This window comes from Mobula hypostoma, chromosome 13 (genome assembly GCF_963921235.1).
Source record: "Mobula hypostoma chromosome 13, sMobHyp1.1, whole genome shotgun sequence".
Classification (NCBI taxonomy): Eukaryota; Metazoa; Chordata; class Chondrichthyes; order Myliobatiformes; family Myliobatidae; genus Mobula; species Mobula hypostoma.
Genome location: NC_086109.1, coordinates 12,377,114 through 12,395,652, shown reverse-complemented (window position 1 = coordinate 12,395,652; position 18,539 = coordinate 12,377,114). Strand labels below are relative to the sequence as shown.

General features: G+C 41.7%; 1 protein-coding gene and 1 long non-coding RNA gene across 2 annotated transcripts in view; one reads left to right on the top strand and one right to left on the bottom strand.

The window, feature by feature from the left end:
- The window catches only part of LOC134355857 (uncharacterized), a 545,005-nt gene that overhangs the window by 331,011 nt on the left and 195,455 nt on the right, over positions 1–18,539 (bottom strand). The gene's annotated exons all lie outside the window — the stretch shown is intronic.
- LOC134355437 (uncharacterized) lies at positions 6,001–10,477 on the top strand. Its single transcript, XR_010020074.1, has 3 exons — positions 6,001–6,098; positions 9,020–9,110; positions 10,101–10,477. It is a non-coding gene; the product is annotated as an uncharacterized LOC134355437 (long non-coding RNA).

Genomic DNA, 18,539 nt, shown 5'->3' with positions numbered 1-18,539 from the left:
TTTCCCTCTTAATGACCTTCTTAGTTTCCTTTTGTAAGCTTTTAAAAACTTCCCAAGCCTTTGTCTTCCCACTAATTTTTGCTTCCTTGCATGCTGTCTCCTTTGCTTTAACTTTGGCTTTGACTTCTCTTGTCAGCCACAGTTGCATCTTTTTTCCATTCGAAAATTTCTTTTTTGGAATATATCTGTCTTGCACCTCCTCACTTCTCACATAAACTCCAGCCACTGCTGCTCTGTCGTCCTTCCCGCTAGTGTCCCTTTCCGGTCAACTTTGGCCAGTTCCTCTCTCTTGCCACTGTAATTTCCTTTACTCCACTGAAATACCGACACATCAGATTTCGGCTTCTCTTTCTCAAATTTCACAGTGAACTCAATCGTGTTATGATCACTGCCTCCTAAGGGTTCCTTCACCTCAATCTCCCTAATCACCTCTGGTTCATTACATAATACCCAATCCAGCACAGCCGATCCCCTAGTGGGCTCAACAACAAACAACAGGAATTCTGCAGATGCTGGAAATTCAAGCAACACACATTAAAATTGTTGGTAAATGCAGCAGGCCAGGCAGCATCTCTAGGAGGAGGTACAGTCGACGTTTCAGGCCGAGACCCTTCGTCAGGACTAACTGAAGGAAGAGTTAGTAAGGGATTTGAAAGTGGGAGGGGGAGGGGGAGATCCAAAATGATAGGAGAAGACAGGAGGGGGAGGGATGGAGCCAAGAGCTGGACAGGTGATTGGCAAAAGGGATATGAGAGGATCATGGGACAGGAGGTCCAGGGAGAAAGACAAGGGAGGGGGGAACCAGAGGATGGGCAAGGGGTATAGTCAGAGGGACAGAGGGAGAAAAAGGAGAGTGAGAGAAAGAATGTGTGTATAAAAATAAAAAACAGATGGGGTACGAGGGGGTGGTGGGGCATTAGCGGAAGTTACGAGGGGGAGGTGGGGCATTAGCGGAAGTTTCAAGGGCTCAACAACAAGCTGTTCTAAAAAGCCATCTCGTAGACATTCTACAAATTCTCTCTCTTGAGATCCAGTGCCGACCTGATTTTCCCAATCGATTCGAATGTTAAAATCTCCTACAATTATCATAACACTGCCCTTCTGACAAGCCTTTACTATTTCCTGTTGTAATTCGTAGTCCACATCACTGCAGTTGTTAGGAGGCCTGTACATAACTGCCATCAGGGTTCTTTTACCCCTGCAATTTCTTAGCTCAACCCATAAAGATTCTGCACCTTCCAATCCTATGTCACCTCTTTCTAATGATTTAATATCATTTCTTACCAATAAAGCCACGCCACCCCGCTTATCGTTCCGATACACCATGTATCCTTGGATGTTCTGCTCCCAGATGCATACACCTTTTAGCCTCGTCTCAGTGATGGCCACAATATCATACTTGCCAATCTGTAGCTGTATGACAAGATCATCACCTTATTCCTTATGCTGCGTGCATTTAAATACAACACCTCAAGTCTAGTATTTGGTACTTTTTGCATTGATTGCACTGCAACTTTATTGCACTGCAACTCATCCCAATGGCTGCAAATTTGCCCCATCACCTGCCTGTCCTTCCTGACATCTTTACTGCTCACTATCTTAGATTTATTTCTGTTTTGCCCCTCCTCCGCTCTATCATTCCAGTTCCCATCCCCGTGCCAAATTAGTTTAAACCCTCCCTAACAGCTCTATTAAACCTTCCCACCGGGATATTGGTCCCCTTTGGGTTCAGGTGTAACCTGTCCTTTTTGAACAGGTCATACTTCCCCCAGAAGAGATCCCATTGATCCAAGAATCTGAAGCCCTGCCCCCTGCACCAGTCTCTCAGCCACGCATTCATCTGCCTGATCCTACTATTCTTGCCCTCGCTAGTATGTGGCACAGTAGCAATCCTGAGATTACTATCCTGGAGGTCCTACTTCTCAGCTTCCTTCCTAACTCCCAGAAATTTCTCTTCAGGACCTTCTCTCTTTTCCTATCTATGTCATTGGTACCAACATGTACAAAGACAGCTGGCTGCTCTTTCTCTCCCTTCGGAATATTCTGGACCCGATCTGAGACATCCCATACCCTGTCACCCTGGAGGCAACACACTATGCGGGCATCTCTTTCAGGCTCACAGAATCTTCTGTCTGTTCCCCTGACTATGAAATTCCCTATGACTACCGCATTCCTCTTCTCCCTCCTTCCCTCCTGCACAACAGCGCCAGGCTCAGTGCCAGAGACCCGGTCACCATGGGCGTCCCCTGTCAGGTCATCCCTCTCCACAGCATCCAGAATGATATATTTGTTGCTGAGTGGGGCAGCCACAGGGGTGCTCACCACTATCTGGGCATTTTCCTTCCCTCTTCTGACAGTCACCCAGTTTTCTGACTCCTGTAGCATAGGGATAACTACCTCCCTGTAGCTCCTGTCTATCACCTCTTCACTTTCCCTAATAAGCAGTAGGTCATCAAGCTGCAGCTCCAGATCCCTAACATGGTCTCTGAGGAGCTGCATCTCGGTGCACCTGGCACAGGTGTGGACATCAGGGAGACTGGAGGTCTCCCAGGAACCCACATCTGATACCCTGAACAAAGCACTAACCCTGCAGACATGCTACCTAATTCTACAGGAATGAAACAAGGAAAAATAAGTCTACTCACTCACTTACCTCACCAAACACACGAACTTTTTAAACTGTTAGCTCGTACTGTTAGCTGTGTGAGCCCTGTTATTCCTCTGTCTGTCCGACCTGATTCACCAAGGGGTAAAAAAAGAGTTGGTCCTTGTTCTCGCCTCTTCCCATTACCGCCTAAGCCCGTTGAGCCAAAGCCCTACACTCTGCTGCCATTCACTCCGCTGCCCGCTCTGACCATTGCCCGCTGTATAGGGTGGTCTTCTTTTTAAACTCTCTGTGCTGTCCTGTCTACGTCACACACCTGCACAGTCTCGTCCTTCTTGTACGCGAAATTTTTTTTAAAACTGCCTTCCTTCAGAATTTAGCTCTCACGCTGCCCTTCTTGTCCCGATCCAAAAAACACCTGTTGGAAGTTGCCTTCTTTTTTCAACTCTCAGCACTAATAAATAAATAAGTTAAACAATTACAGTATACAGTATATATGTGTATGTGTGTATATATTACTGTATTACTTCACTTATTTTTATTTCTGTTTCTTCACTCATATTTAATCTAACTATTCAATATATATAATTACTGCAATTCACAGTTTTATGGTTCCATATTATCCTGCATTGCATTGTACTACTGCCACAAGTTAACAAATTTCAAAATATATGCCGATGATATTTAACCTAATTCTGATTTATGGAAGCATATTCTCCTCAGTTTCAGGTGCATTGCAGGCAAATAAATATGTAAACGGAGTTGTGGGAAGAGCGATCACTATCGATTGCCACTATGAAGCAAAGTACCACTCAAACACAAAGTATTGGTGCGATGGATGGATTCACCAATGTTCAGTTGTAGTGGAAACAAATGGGCAACACAGACGGAAAGGACGAGTGTCAATCACAGATAACCCAGAACGGGGAATATTTACTGTTACTATGGAGGATCTTCATTCTGGAGATACAGGATGGTACAGCTGTGGAATTATAACACAAGGTTCTGATCCAAGATTTAATGTACATCTAGAAGTATCTGATGGTAAGTTTCTCAGTGATTGATTTTATGTCTCCACTGAAATATCTAATCCAAGTTTTCTTTGGGAACAGTCAGGGTAGCATTGATATCCAAAAGCTCCATAGCAGTTACAGGTTTCTACGAGGAATGGGCTGGAGTTGGAAACCACATGCATGTTGATCTCACCCAATCCAATATTCCACATATATCTAAAAGTAACTGGCGGTATATTTATCAGGGATTGTCTTGCTGTCCCCATTTAAATATCTGATCTGTTTCTTCACTGCGAAGGGTCAGGACAGCTCTCATGTTCTGAGGGTCCACTGCAGTGTTGAGTCCTGAGGGGAGTGGGCAGGTGTCAGGGAAACCCCACTCATTGTTCTCACCCACTGAATGGACACCGATTTCCAGTGGGAGGCTGATCACAATTTTCCTGCCTCTGAACTGTATGAAATGCCAATCTGTCAGAGGTTTGTATTCAGACTAAAACTAACAATCCGACCGTAACAGATCAGAAAGAAATTTGTTGCTCATTAGATAATTACCTGAAAACTATAAAAAGGGAATCATTTCCCATAACTCAACAGATTGCATTTAATTCTTCTAAAGTAGGCCAGTCCAACCAATGGCCTATCTCAGGGATCAATCAGTCCCTCCTAGCTCCCACCCATCTGTATCCCCATAAGTGTGCTCTGAGCCCCCACCCCCAGAACCCACTGACCATCCACTCCGAAACATCCAGCCTCTTCATCCACTCATTACCGGTGGGAATCAGATTAAGTGAAATCTGATGAGATCTTGTCCCATTAGAATCCTTTTGTTTTCCTTTATCCATCTTGCCCTTTTACTCCTTGTCATTCCCCTCCACTGCCCTTGTGCCCACATCTTCTTCTTTTATTCCATGGTCTACTGTCCTTTCCACTCAAATTCCTCTATCTTTAACCCTTTGCCTCTACCGCCTATCACCTCCCAATTTATCATACTATTCTTTTGCCCCACCGCACCTTCCTACTTTCCTCCTCTCACCTAGATTCACCTATCACCTGTCAGCTTATGCTCCTCCTCCTCTCCCCACCCTTTTATTCAATCCTCTCCCCTCATTCTTTCCAGTCCTGGTGAAGCATCTCAGTCAGAAACATCACACGTGCATTTTCCTCCAGAGATGTTACCTGACCTGCTGAGTTCCTCCAGCTCCTTTGTGTGGACATCCACCTTCCTGATACTTCTGGGCTTCACCCACTGCCTCCATGCAAACAGCAGCACCAAAGTACTCCCTTGCTGAAGCAGGTCGCAGAAACCAAACACTTTCTCTCAAGACCCTCCAAACATGTGACAGATATCTGACCATCAGAGCAAATACTGGCAATCTCACTGGGAGAAAGAGGTATAGCAACTAAACAAATAGTTAATCACTTTTGTCATTTTTCATTGGCTAAGTATTAGCACATCATGATGTAATTGCTTTAATTATCAAATAATTCATCATTATCTAAGGAATTTTCTTTATCTCATCTATAAAAGTAGTGGATTTTTCAGAAGCACTATACAGTATTTCATTTCTTTTTATTCCTTTGTATCACACCCTTTAGCATTAATTTCCCTCCAGCATCATTTCTCAGCTCTTTATTTGGATTGATTAATATTTGTATGTTTTTTGTACTCTAAAATAAGCAGAAATCTTTGAGCTAAGACTGCTCACACTGAAGTGGATCACTTCACATTTGTCTACAGAATGATGCATCTGCCATTCATTTGCTAATTCTTTGAATCAGTCCAAATCATGCTTAAGAAACTCCTCACAGTACACGTTGTCACCCGGCTTTGTGCCCTCTGCAAACTTGATATATTACATTTAATTCCCCTGGACTGTGCTGTTAATGTACAATGAGATGAGTTGGGTTTCCAGCACTGAATACAACAGTTTTCCTCTATAAACTCGCTGCCAGTCAAAAGCAGAGCTCTTCATTCCCGCTGTTTGAATTCTGTCTGTCAACTGGTTCTCTATCCATATTAGTCCTCTAATCCACCTGCTTTAATCTGACATGCTAATCCATCATGTCGGACCTTATCAAAAGCTTTCTGGAAATCCAAACACACAACATCGACGGATTTGCCGTCATTATTCTGCAAGCTATCTTCTCATCTACTTGCACAGGGAAGCTGTTGAAACTGGATTTTCTCTCCTTATCTCTACAGAATCTGGATACAGTTCTAAAACTCCTGTAACAGAATCAGTGAGGACTTCACATTCTGAAACTTCTGTAACAGATTCAATGAGGACTTCACATTCTGAAACTTCTGTAACAGATTCAACGAGGACTTCACATCCCGAAACTTCTGTAACAGATTCAACGAGGACTTCACATTCTGAAACTTCTGTAACAGATTCAACGAGGACTTCACATTCTGAAACTTCAGAAATAAGAGTCAATGATACTCGAAAAAAAAACATACAATCCATTTCTGCCAAAAGGTACAATGTTCTCATTTGTCAACGTTTTGATTGACACTACTGCCGTGCAAGATATGTGATCTTATTGGTAGTGATGGCTTGCGGAGAGTGGGGAATGGGAGGGGCAGGAGGAGGGTGGTACACTCACCTTTCTTTGCTGGCATTGTACCTGTGAGAGTATTGACTTCAAACATACTGAAATAATGGGAGAGGCCTATACACTGCTCTTTCTCACACATTTCAATCCTGAGGCTCCAAGGTAAATATTTGTGTTGATTTAAACATGAAAGTTGAAAGTGTTATTTTAGAATCTCACTTATCAAAATGGAAACAGTGCTGGATTTGCATCCGGCTGCTTTGCTCGTTGAGAAATAAGAGCAGATTCCTCCCTTTGCCACCCCTTAGAGGATGTACGGCTTGATGTCGGTTGTATTTGTCAAATCTCAGCAAAGCTGCTTTGCCTTGCCATGACCAAGTCTGATGTGACCCTGATGGCAAATTTCATGGTCGGTTAAGGTAACACTGCTGGTCACTGCATCTGCTGGAAAGATGTTCCTGGGGAGTGGGCATAGGTGAGGTCAGTATTACTGCCCTGGACTACACAGCATTAATATAGGGTTACCTTGAAGATATGTTAAAGTAGAAAGACAATTTGGCTCAGGCAGTCCAATAGTAGATGTCACCCTAGAATCTTTTGTTTGCCTCCCTATCTTGTCTTGGTATGCCTAAAGAGCTTTTCCCCCAGACATAAACAGAATGTTGCCATGCAGGTTGATAGGGTGGTTAACAAAGAACATTGTGTGTTGGCTTTTATTAGTTGTGGGACTGAATTTAAGAGGCTTGAGGTAATTTGCAACTCTATAAAACTCTGATTCATCCACACTTGGAGTATTGTGTTCAGTTCTAGTCACCTCAGTATAGAAAAGATGGAAAAGCTTTAGAAGAGATTTACCAGGCTGCTGCCTGGTATAGACAACATATTTTATGAGGATGCGATGAGTGAGCTAGGGATTTTCTCATTGGACAAAAAGAGGTTAAGAGGTGACTTGATAGAGGTGTATAAGATGATAGGAGGTATTAGTAGATTCAACAATCAGCATCTTTTTTCCTTGGGTTTTTTTCCGCTAGCAATTTTCCCACTTTCAAGGATTCATCATCTCACGTTCTTGATAGTTATTGCTTATATATTTATTATTATTTCTTTCTTTATGTGTTTGCACAGTTTTCTGTGTTCTGCACCCTGACAGAACACCCAAGTTTGGTGGTCTTTTATTGATTATGTTATGGTTATGATTCTATAGATTTATTGATTATGCCCACAAGAAAAATGAATCTCAATGTTGTATATCGTGAGGTATATATTTACATTGAACTTTGAACTTTAATATAAGGGGACATAAGGGGAAAGTATAGGTGGGTTATCAGATGTAGGTCTTTTACACAGAGAGTGGCAAGTACTGGAACTTGCTGCTGGGGTACTAGTAGAGACAAGTACATTTGGGAGATTTAAGATAGGCACATGAAGAAGGAAATATGAAGGGCTAGGTGGGAGGGAAGTGTTAGATTGATATTGAAATAGGTTAAAGGGCCAGCACAACATGGTGGGCAGAAGTGCCTGTACTTGGTTGTACTGTTCTATGTTCTATCTGCTTTTCCCTTACATATTTGGTTTTCTTCTTATTTGTTAACTTCTCTATTATCATCATAAAATGCATTTTACGTTGCTCACTTCATCTTAACTTCCCTACACATTCTGGTTGATTTATCCTCTAAATCAGGGGTTCACGACCTGTGGTGCATGGACCCCTTGCTTAATAGTATTGGTACATAGAACCATAGAATCATAGAACATTACAGCACAGAAACAGGCCTTTTGGCCCTTCTTGGCTGTGCCAAACCATTTTTCTGCCTAGTCCCACTGACCTGCACCTGGACCATATCCTTTCATGCACCTCTCATCCATGTACCTGTCCAATTTTTTTCTTAAATGTTGAAAGTGAGCCTGCATTTACCACTTCATCTGGCAGCTCATTCCACACTCCCACCACTCTCTGTATGAAGAAGCCCCCCCCCTAATGTTCCCTTTAAACTTTTCCCTCTTCACCCTTAACCCATGTCCTCTGTTTTTTTTCTCCCCTAGCCTCAGTGGAAAAAGCCTGCTTGCATTCACTCTATCTATACCCATCATAATTTTATATATCTCTATCAAATCTCCCCTCATTCTTCTACGCTCCAGGGAATAAAGTCCTAACCTATTCAACCTTTCTCTGTAACTGAGTTTCTCAAGTCCTGGCAACATCCTTGTAAACCTTCTCTGCACTCTTTCAACCTTATTAATATCCTTCCTGTAATTTGGTGACCATAAAAAAGTTTGGAACCCCTGCTCTAAGTACTCAAACTTGCAAATTCCCTTCATGGTCTCTTTAATCATGGTGTTATGAGTGAGTATGCCCTCAAGCGACTAACTCTCAACCATATGTCTTTGGAATATGGAAGGAAACTGGAGCACCCAAAGGAACCTCATGTAGTTTTAGGGAGAATGTACAAACTCTTTACAAATAGTGGCAGGAATTTAACCCAATGGTACAGCTGACTGTTGTTAATCATTGGATCATGTCAATGACATTATATTGTCCCCAGGCTCATCGTTACCCAACCTCATTATTTCCTTCCCTGCCATTTCTAAATCTATCTCCATTATCTACTGTTGCATCATACAGTACCTGAAGTCGTGTTTCCACAATTATGTCTCCAAATGATGATCATAGGTCATCTTCCCTCCCTCAGTCCAGCATGAGATTAATCTCCCAGCTGAACTTCCCTGGCCTTGCTGCTTTTACTGCTCCACTTCACTAATTTCACAGAGGAACCAGGTAAATATTTCAAACCCCAAGATGTTTCCTGTTCTCCCATTGATTCAGTGTCTCTTCCCCTTTGTTCAGTTACATGATATGGAAAGTGGGACGCTGGCTGTTCTTTGCTCTGCTGGGGATCTGGACAGTCGCTGTCACATGGTTCACAGGAGACAAAAAGGTAAGTCTAGGTCAGTAGATGCTCCCGAATGGTTTCCATGAATTTGAACATAGAACATTGAACATTACAGCACAGGAAATGTCCTTTGGCCCACCATTTTGTGCTGACCTCTTAACCTACTCTAGGATCAATCTATCCTTTCTCTCCTATACAGCCTTCAAATTTTCTGTGATCCATGCATCTTTGAAAGAGTTTCTTAAATGTCGCTAATGTATCTGCCTCTACCACCAACCCTGGTAGGATCCTTCATGCACCCACATCTCTCTGTTTAAAAACTTCCCTCTGACATTCCCGCGATGCGCTTCTCCAATTACCTTGAATTATTCCCCCTCATATTAGACATTTCTGCCCTTCAAAAATGCCTCAGGCTAAGCAATCAATATACGATTCTTATCTTGTACACCTCTATCGATGTAAAGTACCTGCCATCCTTCTTCACTCCAAATTCATTCAAATATGCTGGCTATTTAAAGGTAAAAAAACATTCACAAATGAATGTCTAACCTTTTGTCCACCCAAAGCTGCATGAGGATGATATTCTGGAAGCAGCTTTTCACACTCTGTCCATGTGTAGAATGAAGTCCAGTACTCAACAAGAAAATATATTGGACACTGAATTTCAGACAGAATTATGCGAGGTGCTCACATGAAATATAAATCAAAGTCAACGTCCACTTTATTGTCCAATGCACAAGCACGTGTATGCATCAGTGCAACGAGTACAACATCACAGGTACATAGAATCATACAGTATTGCATGGTTCCCTGTGTCAATAAATCTGATAATTTCACTTTAAAATTGCTGGTGAACGCAGCAGGCCAGGCAGCATCTCTAGGAAGAGGTACAGTCAACCTCAAACGTCGACTGTACCTCTTCCTAGAGATGCTGCCTGGCCTGCTGCGTTCACCAGCAACTTTGATGTGTGTTGCTTGAAGTTCCAGTATCTGCAGAATTCCTGTTGTTTGATAATTTCACTTTTGCTTTTATAGAGATCTGATCAATCAGATCCTCGCAGACTGGTCCAAGAGAAAAAGAGAAGGATCCCAGATAACACTGATCGTGGAGGAGTGTTGCACCAAGATTAAGTATTCATTACTCATCCGCCCTGTAGAGAATTGATCTCTTGTTATTATATCACAGAATTGCATTGCAGAAGGTGAATTCGAACAAAATAATCTTATCATGCTTCAAGATGGTGGTCTTGCTTAATAGAAATCTGCTCGCAACACTTCACCCACACTGATCTGAATATTATGACATTGTCTCTTGATTTCCTGCATAAACCCAGCATCAATTTGTAAGCTTTGTATGATCATGAACTGCTCAAAATTCTTTTACCATGTTAATATCTCTTCTCGGGCTTCCATCCAGGTACAGGAATCGATGATAACCAATATTTCGATGACAAACTCTGCCATCTTCTTCATCATCCCTGGAGTTGGCAGATTTTGTTATCAAAATGTCAGCTGTAATTGATACCTGTACCTGATTGAAACCAGAGAAAAGTTTATTTGTCATATATGCCTGGAAAACAAGAGATCCTTTTCCATGTTAAAATCTGTTCAATAGATTCAAATTACTGTCTTCCTGTTGTTTATTTCAACAAACAATTCCTAATATATGAATGAAAATGCTTCTTCATTAAATTTTGTTTTCACAGAAAAATATATCATTTGTTCTGTTTAGAATATAATTTCACTCATAAATTCAGGGTACTAGATTTTCCTTTGTGTGTCAGTGGTTTGAAACTTTTTTTGAGAGGGAATCAAATAATCTTCAGATCATGATATCCCAATGGAATGATTTTATTGAAAAACATTGACCTGAAATATTAGCTTTGTTATTCTCCTTGTAGTTGCTGGCTGACCTGTTGACTATTTCCATCATCTGCAGATTTCATTTCAGACAGGCACACATTTTCCTCATATATTCAGGAATATTATTACACAGAGTAATACTGCAATATTATTCACATTGAGCACAATTATCGTCACTGCACAAAGATCTTAAGGACACTGATCAATGGAAAGTAATGCTGGGTCCTGAATAAAAGTAAATGAACGACTTCTCACTACATGTCCTGAGCACGGTCTTATCATCATGAATACTCTCCTCCACCAGAAAAACAAATTCAAGGCATCCTTTGTCATTGTCTGATCTCGGGATTGCCTTCATGTGTAAATATCACACAGGCCATTATTGGCAAAGATGACTGCTGGACAGATTGTTGGCTGACCCCTCCACCATGTCATCGAGTCATAGAAAAGTTCCGTACACAAACAGGCCCTTTGGTCCATCTAGTCTATGCCAAGACATTTAAGTTGCCTATTCCCATCTACTTACACTGGCAACATAGCCCTCCATATTCCTACCATCCACGTACCTATCGAAACTTCTCTTAAATGTTGAAATTGAGTTAACGTGCACCACTTACGCTGCAGCTCATTCCACACTTTCACAACCATCTGACTGAACAGGTTTTCTTTTCCCTCTTTTTCCCCTTAACCTTTTTACCATTAACCCACAACCCATGATTTCTAGTTGTAGTCCCTCCCAACCTCAGTGGAAAAAGCCTGTTTGCATATACCCTATCTTTACCCTCATAATCTTGTATACATCTATAAATCTGTCAATCTTCTCCATTCCAAGGAAAAAAATCTGAACCTATTCAATCTTTCCATATTGCTCAGGACCTCTAGATCCAGCAACATCCATGTCAATTTTCTCCGTACTCTTCTTTTACAGTTCTCTGTACTCTTATTTACATCTTTCCAGGAGGTAGGTGACCAAAGATGCACACAAGAATCCAGATTATACCTTACCAATATCTGAAACAACTCCAGCATAACACTCCACCCATCTCCTGTACTCAACAGTTTGTTTTTTTTTGGTTTATGAAGGCCAAAGTGCTAAAAGCTTTCTTATGACCCTAGCAACTTTTGATGCCACCTTCGATGAATTATGGACCTGTATTCCCAGATCCTTTGGTTCTAACATAATTCCTCATTGCCCTACTGTTCACTGTGTAGGACCTACCCTGGCTGGTCCTTCTGAAGTGCAAAACCTCGCACTTGCCTGCATTAAATCCCATCTGCTATTTTTCAGCCCATTTATCCAGTAGATACAAATCTCTCATTGTCCCAATCTTGGTGTCATCTGTAAATTTGCTGATGCCGTTAATTACATTATCATCCAGATCACTGATATAGATGACAAACAGCAAAGGACCCAGTACCAATCCCTGTGGCACAGCACATGTCACAGACCTCCAGTCAGAGAGGCAGACATCTACTACCACTGTCAGGCTTCCGCTACAAAGCCAATGTATCATCCAATTAACTACCTCATCCTGAATGCCAAGATCATTGGCCAAGATCTGCCACAGTGAATCCCAATCATGTATAGAATGGACAACAGACTTTTCAACCTCAACCAGTTCAAGACCAAGAACAAGGTCATCATAAAGCTTCTGTATGCGATGACAACACCATCACAACACACTCTGAAGAAGACTTCCAATGTATCCTGAATGCCTTTGCCAAGGCATCTAGTGCCCTAAGTCTTGATTTGAATATAAAAATACACAGATCTTATATCAGCCACCATCTAGCCAGCCATTATTCCACCCTCCATAAACATTGATGATATCACCCTTGAAAATATAGATCACCTTCCCTACCTTGGCAGCACTCTCTCCAGAAAAGCAGACATTGACTCAGAGATCAACCACTGCCGGAACAGTGCTAGAGGAGCCTATGAAAGGTTATGGAAAAGGGACTTAGAAAAATCTAAAGGTCTAAACAAAACTGTTGTTCTATAGAGTATTCATCCTTCCTACATTACTGTATGGAGCTGAATCATGGACCATCAACAGTAGACACCTGAAAGCTCTGGGACACAAAAGAACCTTATGACGGGTTTTGAGGATCAGCTGGAAGAACAGACACACTAACACCAGTGTACGAGAAGAGTCCAACATGAACAGCATCTCCACTACAATAAGGTAACACCAACCAGATAGATAGGTCATGTTATTCGGATGCCTAACTCACATCTCCCCAAACAGATCCTTTACTTCCAGTTGAAGGAAGGTCAACTTCAAAGATAATATTGAAATCAGCCTGAAATTCAAGATTACATCTAAAAAATGCGAAGATGTTGCATTCAATGGAAGCACTAGGAGAAACCTGTTTAAGACAGAGATGCATTATATGGGAGCAGCCTCCGTGGTGCTGCAGAGAACAAGCTGCAGCTGCAAAAGGAGGGAATGAACAACCACAAGACCCAGCAACTAACTATAGGAACCACTTAGTCTTGCCCACGTGCACCAGAACATACGGTATGCATCCCAGATTGGCCTCTACATCCAGCTGAGGACTCACAAACAGACAACCCCTTTGGAGAACACCTTACTCGACTCGATTGATCACACCACTAAAATGTGTGAGTTGTATCCTGTTGTGAATTGCAAAGGTCAAGTCACAGGAGGTGAATCTGCAAATCAGAGGAAATACTTTTCTCAATGCTGACCTGTAACTGGAACTCAAATACACAATAGAGTGGAGTACAGTACAGCACAGAAATGAGCCCTTCATCCCAACTCTACCATGCTGAGAGAAATGTGGATTTAAGCTAGACACATTCACCTACATTTGGCCCATATTCCACTAAACCTTCCCTATCCAGAGAGCTGTCCACTGTCGTTTAAATGCTGCTATTCTGCCTTCCTTAACCACAGCATGTCCTACGAATGTACAATCTTCTAATGAAGAGGTTTCCCCTTTTAAATATTTCTCATTCTCCCTAAACATATGCCATTTAGATTTTTAACAATCTCGGATGGATACACAGAATGTTTTCTCTCATGGGAAGCATGGGAAGAGAATTTTTAAAAATCTAGATTTTTACAAAATTCTCATGATTGCATTATGGTAGTTGGAGATATTGTCCTGATGAGAACTGGATCAAGAACATCAGGATACCTCTTCCTGCAGTCAATCATCAGCTTTTTGGTTTTGCTAATGTTCAGTGAGAGATAGTTATTGTGACAGCATTCAGGCAGATCTTCAATCTCCTCCAATATGCTGATTATCTACACACAAATGCTAGAGGAGCTCAGTTGATCAGGCAGTAACTATGGAAAGGAATAAACAGTTCGATATTCAGGCCTAGATCCTTGATTGAACCCAGTTTCAGGTCAAGGACCCTCCTCAGATCTGGATTAAATGTGTAAGAGTGTCAGTTGAGAAAACAGATCTGCTCTGAGGAATGATGTGTAGGATGAAAGACTATGCTGTTCATTCTCAGGTTATGAACATCTGACTTATGGACACTTCGACAGATGAACCAGCTTTTGTAATGGTACTTAGTTCAAAAGTCCATTGTATGTTCATATGTTTACACATGACACAAAGATTGTCGATGTTGTGGATGGTATAGAGGAGTGTATTTGCATCATTTGCTTTCCTTTGCAGATTAGTAATTTGTCCGTCTTTGTGTGTAGTTTTGATTGATCCTATTGTATTTCATTGTTCTACTGTGACTGCCTGTATGAAAATGAATCTCAGGGTGACACATATGTGCAGTACTTTGATAATAAATTTGTTATGAAGTTTTTCAACTTTGATAAGGTGCATAATTACTAACACATTTTGTAGAAATGGAATGAGAAAGATACACATGCATGAATGTTTCCAGTCACTGTACAAAGGTCTTAAAGGACAACGGGCAATGGAAATAAAAGTTGGGTGCTGAATAAAATGAGTGAACTGCAAATTATTGCAACTTGCATTCGTCATCAGGGCGTGAATCTGCAAATAGAAGGAACTTATCTCAGTTCTGATCTGTGACTGTAACCCATGAGTGTACAATAAAGGGTCTTGAAAATGAGAGAAGGTGGACTGCATTATAATCAGGATAGTATATGGTGACATATATGTGCTTTGATAATAAATTTAATTTGAATTTTGATCTTTGAAACGTCCTACTCATAAGGAGGAATATCACATTTTACCCTTCACCTGCTTTGTGAGGACGTGAAGCAGTAACACCAGAGTCTGTTTGGAGTTCATTACATCTTCAGCTCAGGGTTATCTGATGGATGTTGGTGAGCCAGAGATAATTCCAGACGCAGCGGTCCCACTTGTGAATCTGGACCTGTTAAACCTGAGTCCATTCAGCCCATTGAGTCTGTTCCTCATTCTATTATGGCTGATTTATTATCCCCCACAATCCTATTCTCCCCATAACCTTTGACACCCTTACTAATCAAAAATCTATCAAACTCCACTTCAAGTATACTCAGTGATGGCCTCCACAGCCATCTGTGACAGTGAATTCCACAGAATTGGCACCCTCTGGTCAGCAAGTCACCCACCATAGGAAACATCCTCTCCACATACAGTCCATCTCGGACTTTGGCCCTTCACAATTCAAGAGGTTTCAATGCAAACACCACCCCCCACCCCCCAACACCATCTATTCTTCTGAACTCCAGCAAGTACAGGCTCACAGCGATCAAACACTCCTCATACGTTAACCCTTTCATTTCTGGGATCATTCTTTGGCACCTCCTCTGGATCTTCTCCAATTACAGCACATACATTCAAAGATAAGGTGCCCAAAACTGTTTATCATATTCCATGTGCAGTCTGACCAATATTTTATAAAGCTGCAGTTGTTGGATAACTTCACAACAACAGAATAGAAAATGTTTTACAATCCCACTGTTGTATTGACAGATGTGCACACGATTGGAATTAGGTTTAAGCACAGTGGTTAAGTGATCTCTTCACATTTCTACAACAAACTGTTATTGTTGTTCACTGATATAGCTGCCGAAACAAAAATGCTTTGCTGAAGATGTTTTGTACCTCTGAATTTATTTTCATCAGCATGTGGAACCATGGTTGTTGAGAAGTTTTCCAAGAGGTGATAGGCAATGCAGGAAGAGACCAGAACAATCTGTATATATATAGCATCCATTGATACTTCTGTATATTCTGTTTGGTAGGAGAAGTAAAGAAGGCAGAAGTTCTAACCACATCCTTCACTGAGGGTGAACATTACACAGATGACAACAGTGACTGCCACAATAGAGACAGCACTCATACTATACAATGAATTTAAGCAGGTATACATTCAAAGCTAATATACTGCACTGTTTTCTCCTAAAACAAATGTAGCAAACCCAAAGTAACAAAAGCTCTCCATGTGTTCTGAATGATTTTGTCATTGATCAGTTTATATACTATGTGAAATTAAGTGTTTAAACACAATTGTAAAGTCAGCAACAAAAGATAAGGAAAATATAAACTTAGATCACCTCAACCCCCCTCACTACTATGAAATCAAAAGCAACACAAAAAAATGTTGGAGCAATTTAGCAGGTCAGGCAGCATCTATGGAAATGTATAGATAGTCGAGGTTCGGGGCCTGCCTGTTACATCCCCCGGGATGCCTCCTCTTTCCCTTTCTCCAATGTCCACTCTACTCTCCTCTTAGATTCCTTCTCCAGCACTTGATCTTTCCCACCGACCTTGTTTCACCTATCACCTTCCAGACAACCTCCGTCCCCGCCCCTTCTTTTTATTCAGACATATTCCCCCTTCCTTCTCAGTCCTGAAGAAGGGTCTTGGTCCAAAATGTCAACTATCTGTTCATTTCCACAGATGCTGTCTGACCTGTTGAGTTCCTCCAGCATTTTCTGACAGCACTTTAGATTTCCAACGTCTGCCAATTTTCTCGTGTGTACAATGAAATCAAAGTTGAACAATTAATATTCTTTAGTTAAACTTCAAGATGGCACTGATAAGTGATGATTCTGTGAACAGCTCAAATGGGAATCATAGAATACGCCCGTTTTGGGCTGCTACAGTATCCCAGTGATATTGAAACTAATTCTGATTCTGTGTAACTTCTCCAATATGTGTGACATGTGAGAATTGTTATCCCTTGTACTGAAACTCACCGCAGACTTCATCTGCCCCAGGCATGAATCTGGATGGATCACACTTTGACTAATGTTGAAAGTTCCAACCCGGTGAACAGGGATGTTGGGAAATTAGCAGCTGAGAATCTGAGCAAAGGTTTACAGGGTCAAGGGTCAAGGAGACCATGGGGGTGAAATAGTTAAGAGAGAAATGCCTTCTCTTTGGACAAATGTGACCTGTCTATTTACTGTGCCCTTTGATTCTATGAGAAATAGAACATGCAGGGCCTTTCTACTCACACTCACCATTTTCTGTCAACATGGAGCTGATTTGGTTTAAGAACAGATCTGACATCGAGTTTACCCATTGCGAATGAGTAGTTCCGTTCAGGAAGTTTTCCACTAACATCAAACCAAAGCAAAATGACATCCCATCAGAGGTCTTGAAATTGCACTGACAGATGGAATAGAATTCAGAAAAGGTGAGCTTTAAAGGTTCCTTCAAAGAGCGGACACGGTTTTCAGAGAGGAGAGGGAATGAAGTGAAGTACTGTATGCTGAGTTTGCATGAAAAGCCCCTTCTACATCACACCTATTTCCTACTTTGCTCCTTTCTCAGTAGCAAGTTCCCCAAAACACGTTTGATTGAATTATCACCAAGGCAGATCCAGAACAATGTACAAATCTTGGAGTGTAATTCCATTACTCCCCGAAATTTGGAACAAAGTGAGATGGTAAAATCCGTGGTGAAGAGACCTTATGGGATTGGGCCAGGATTGAACATTCAAAAATTCATGTTACAAATGTATAAAAATATGGTTAGGGCACACTTGGGGAAGGTGTAGTTGTGTCTGTGGGAGCCAGAGAACACTGGATATTTGCCTAATCAAAGGTACAACTTAATGTCAGAGAAAAGTATACAATATACGTCCTGAAATGCTTTTTCTTTGCAACCATCCACGAAGACAGAGGAGTGCCCCAAAGGATGACAGATGGTTACATGTTAGAACCCCAAAGTCTCCCCCTGATCCGCTCTCCTGCCCATAAGCAGCAGGGAGCAACAATCCCCCCTCCCCCCCAGCAAAAAAAAGCATCAGCATCGCCACCAAGCACTCAAGTGTGAACAAAGCGATAGCATAGACACGGACTTGCAGTTACCCCAAAGACTTGGTATTCAACACACCACAGGTTCTCTCTCTCCCTAATAAGGGAGAAAGAGTTGTCTCCATTTTCCCAGCGAGTGGGGAGACGAAACAAGCAACTCACTGGTTTACGATGTTAAAAGTCCTTTACATCACTTTTATCGAGCTCTGTGTCTGAAGATCGCAAAGACCCTGGATCTCCAGGCACACAGCAGATATCCCGACTCCCCCGACGACACATGGGACTCCTGTCATGACATTGACCCTCAATCTGCCTGTCTCCAGAGCCCCGAGATCCTAGGCTTCTGAATTCGAGCTGGATTCTTAGGCCAAGCCTTTGGCGTGCTGAACAATGA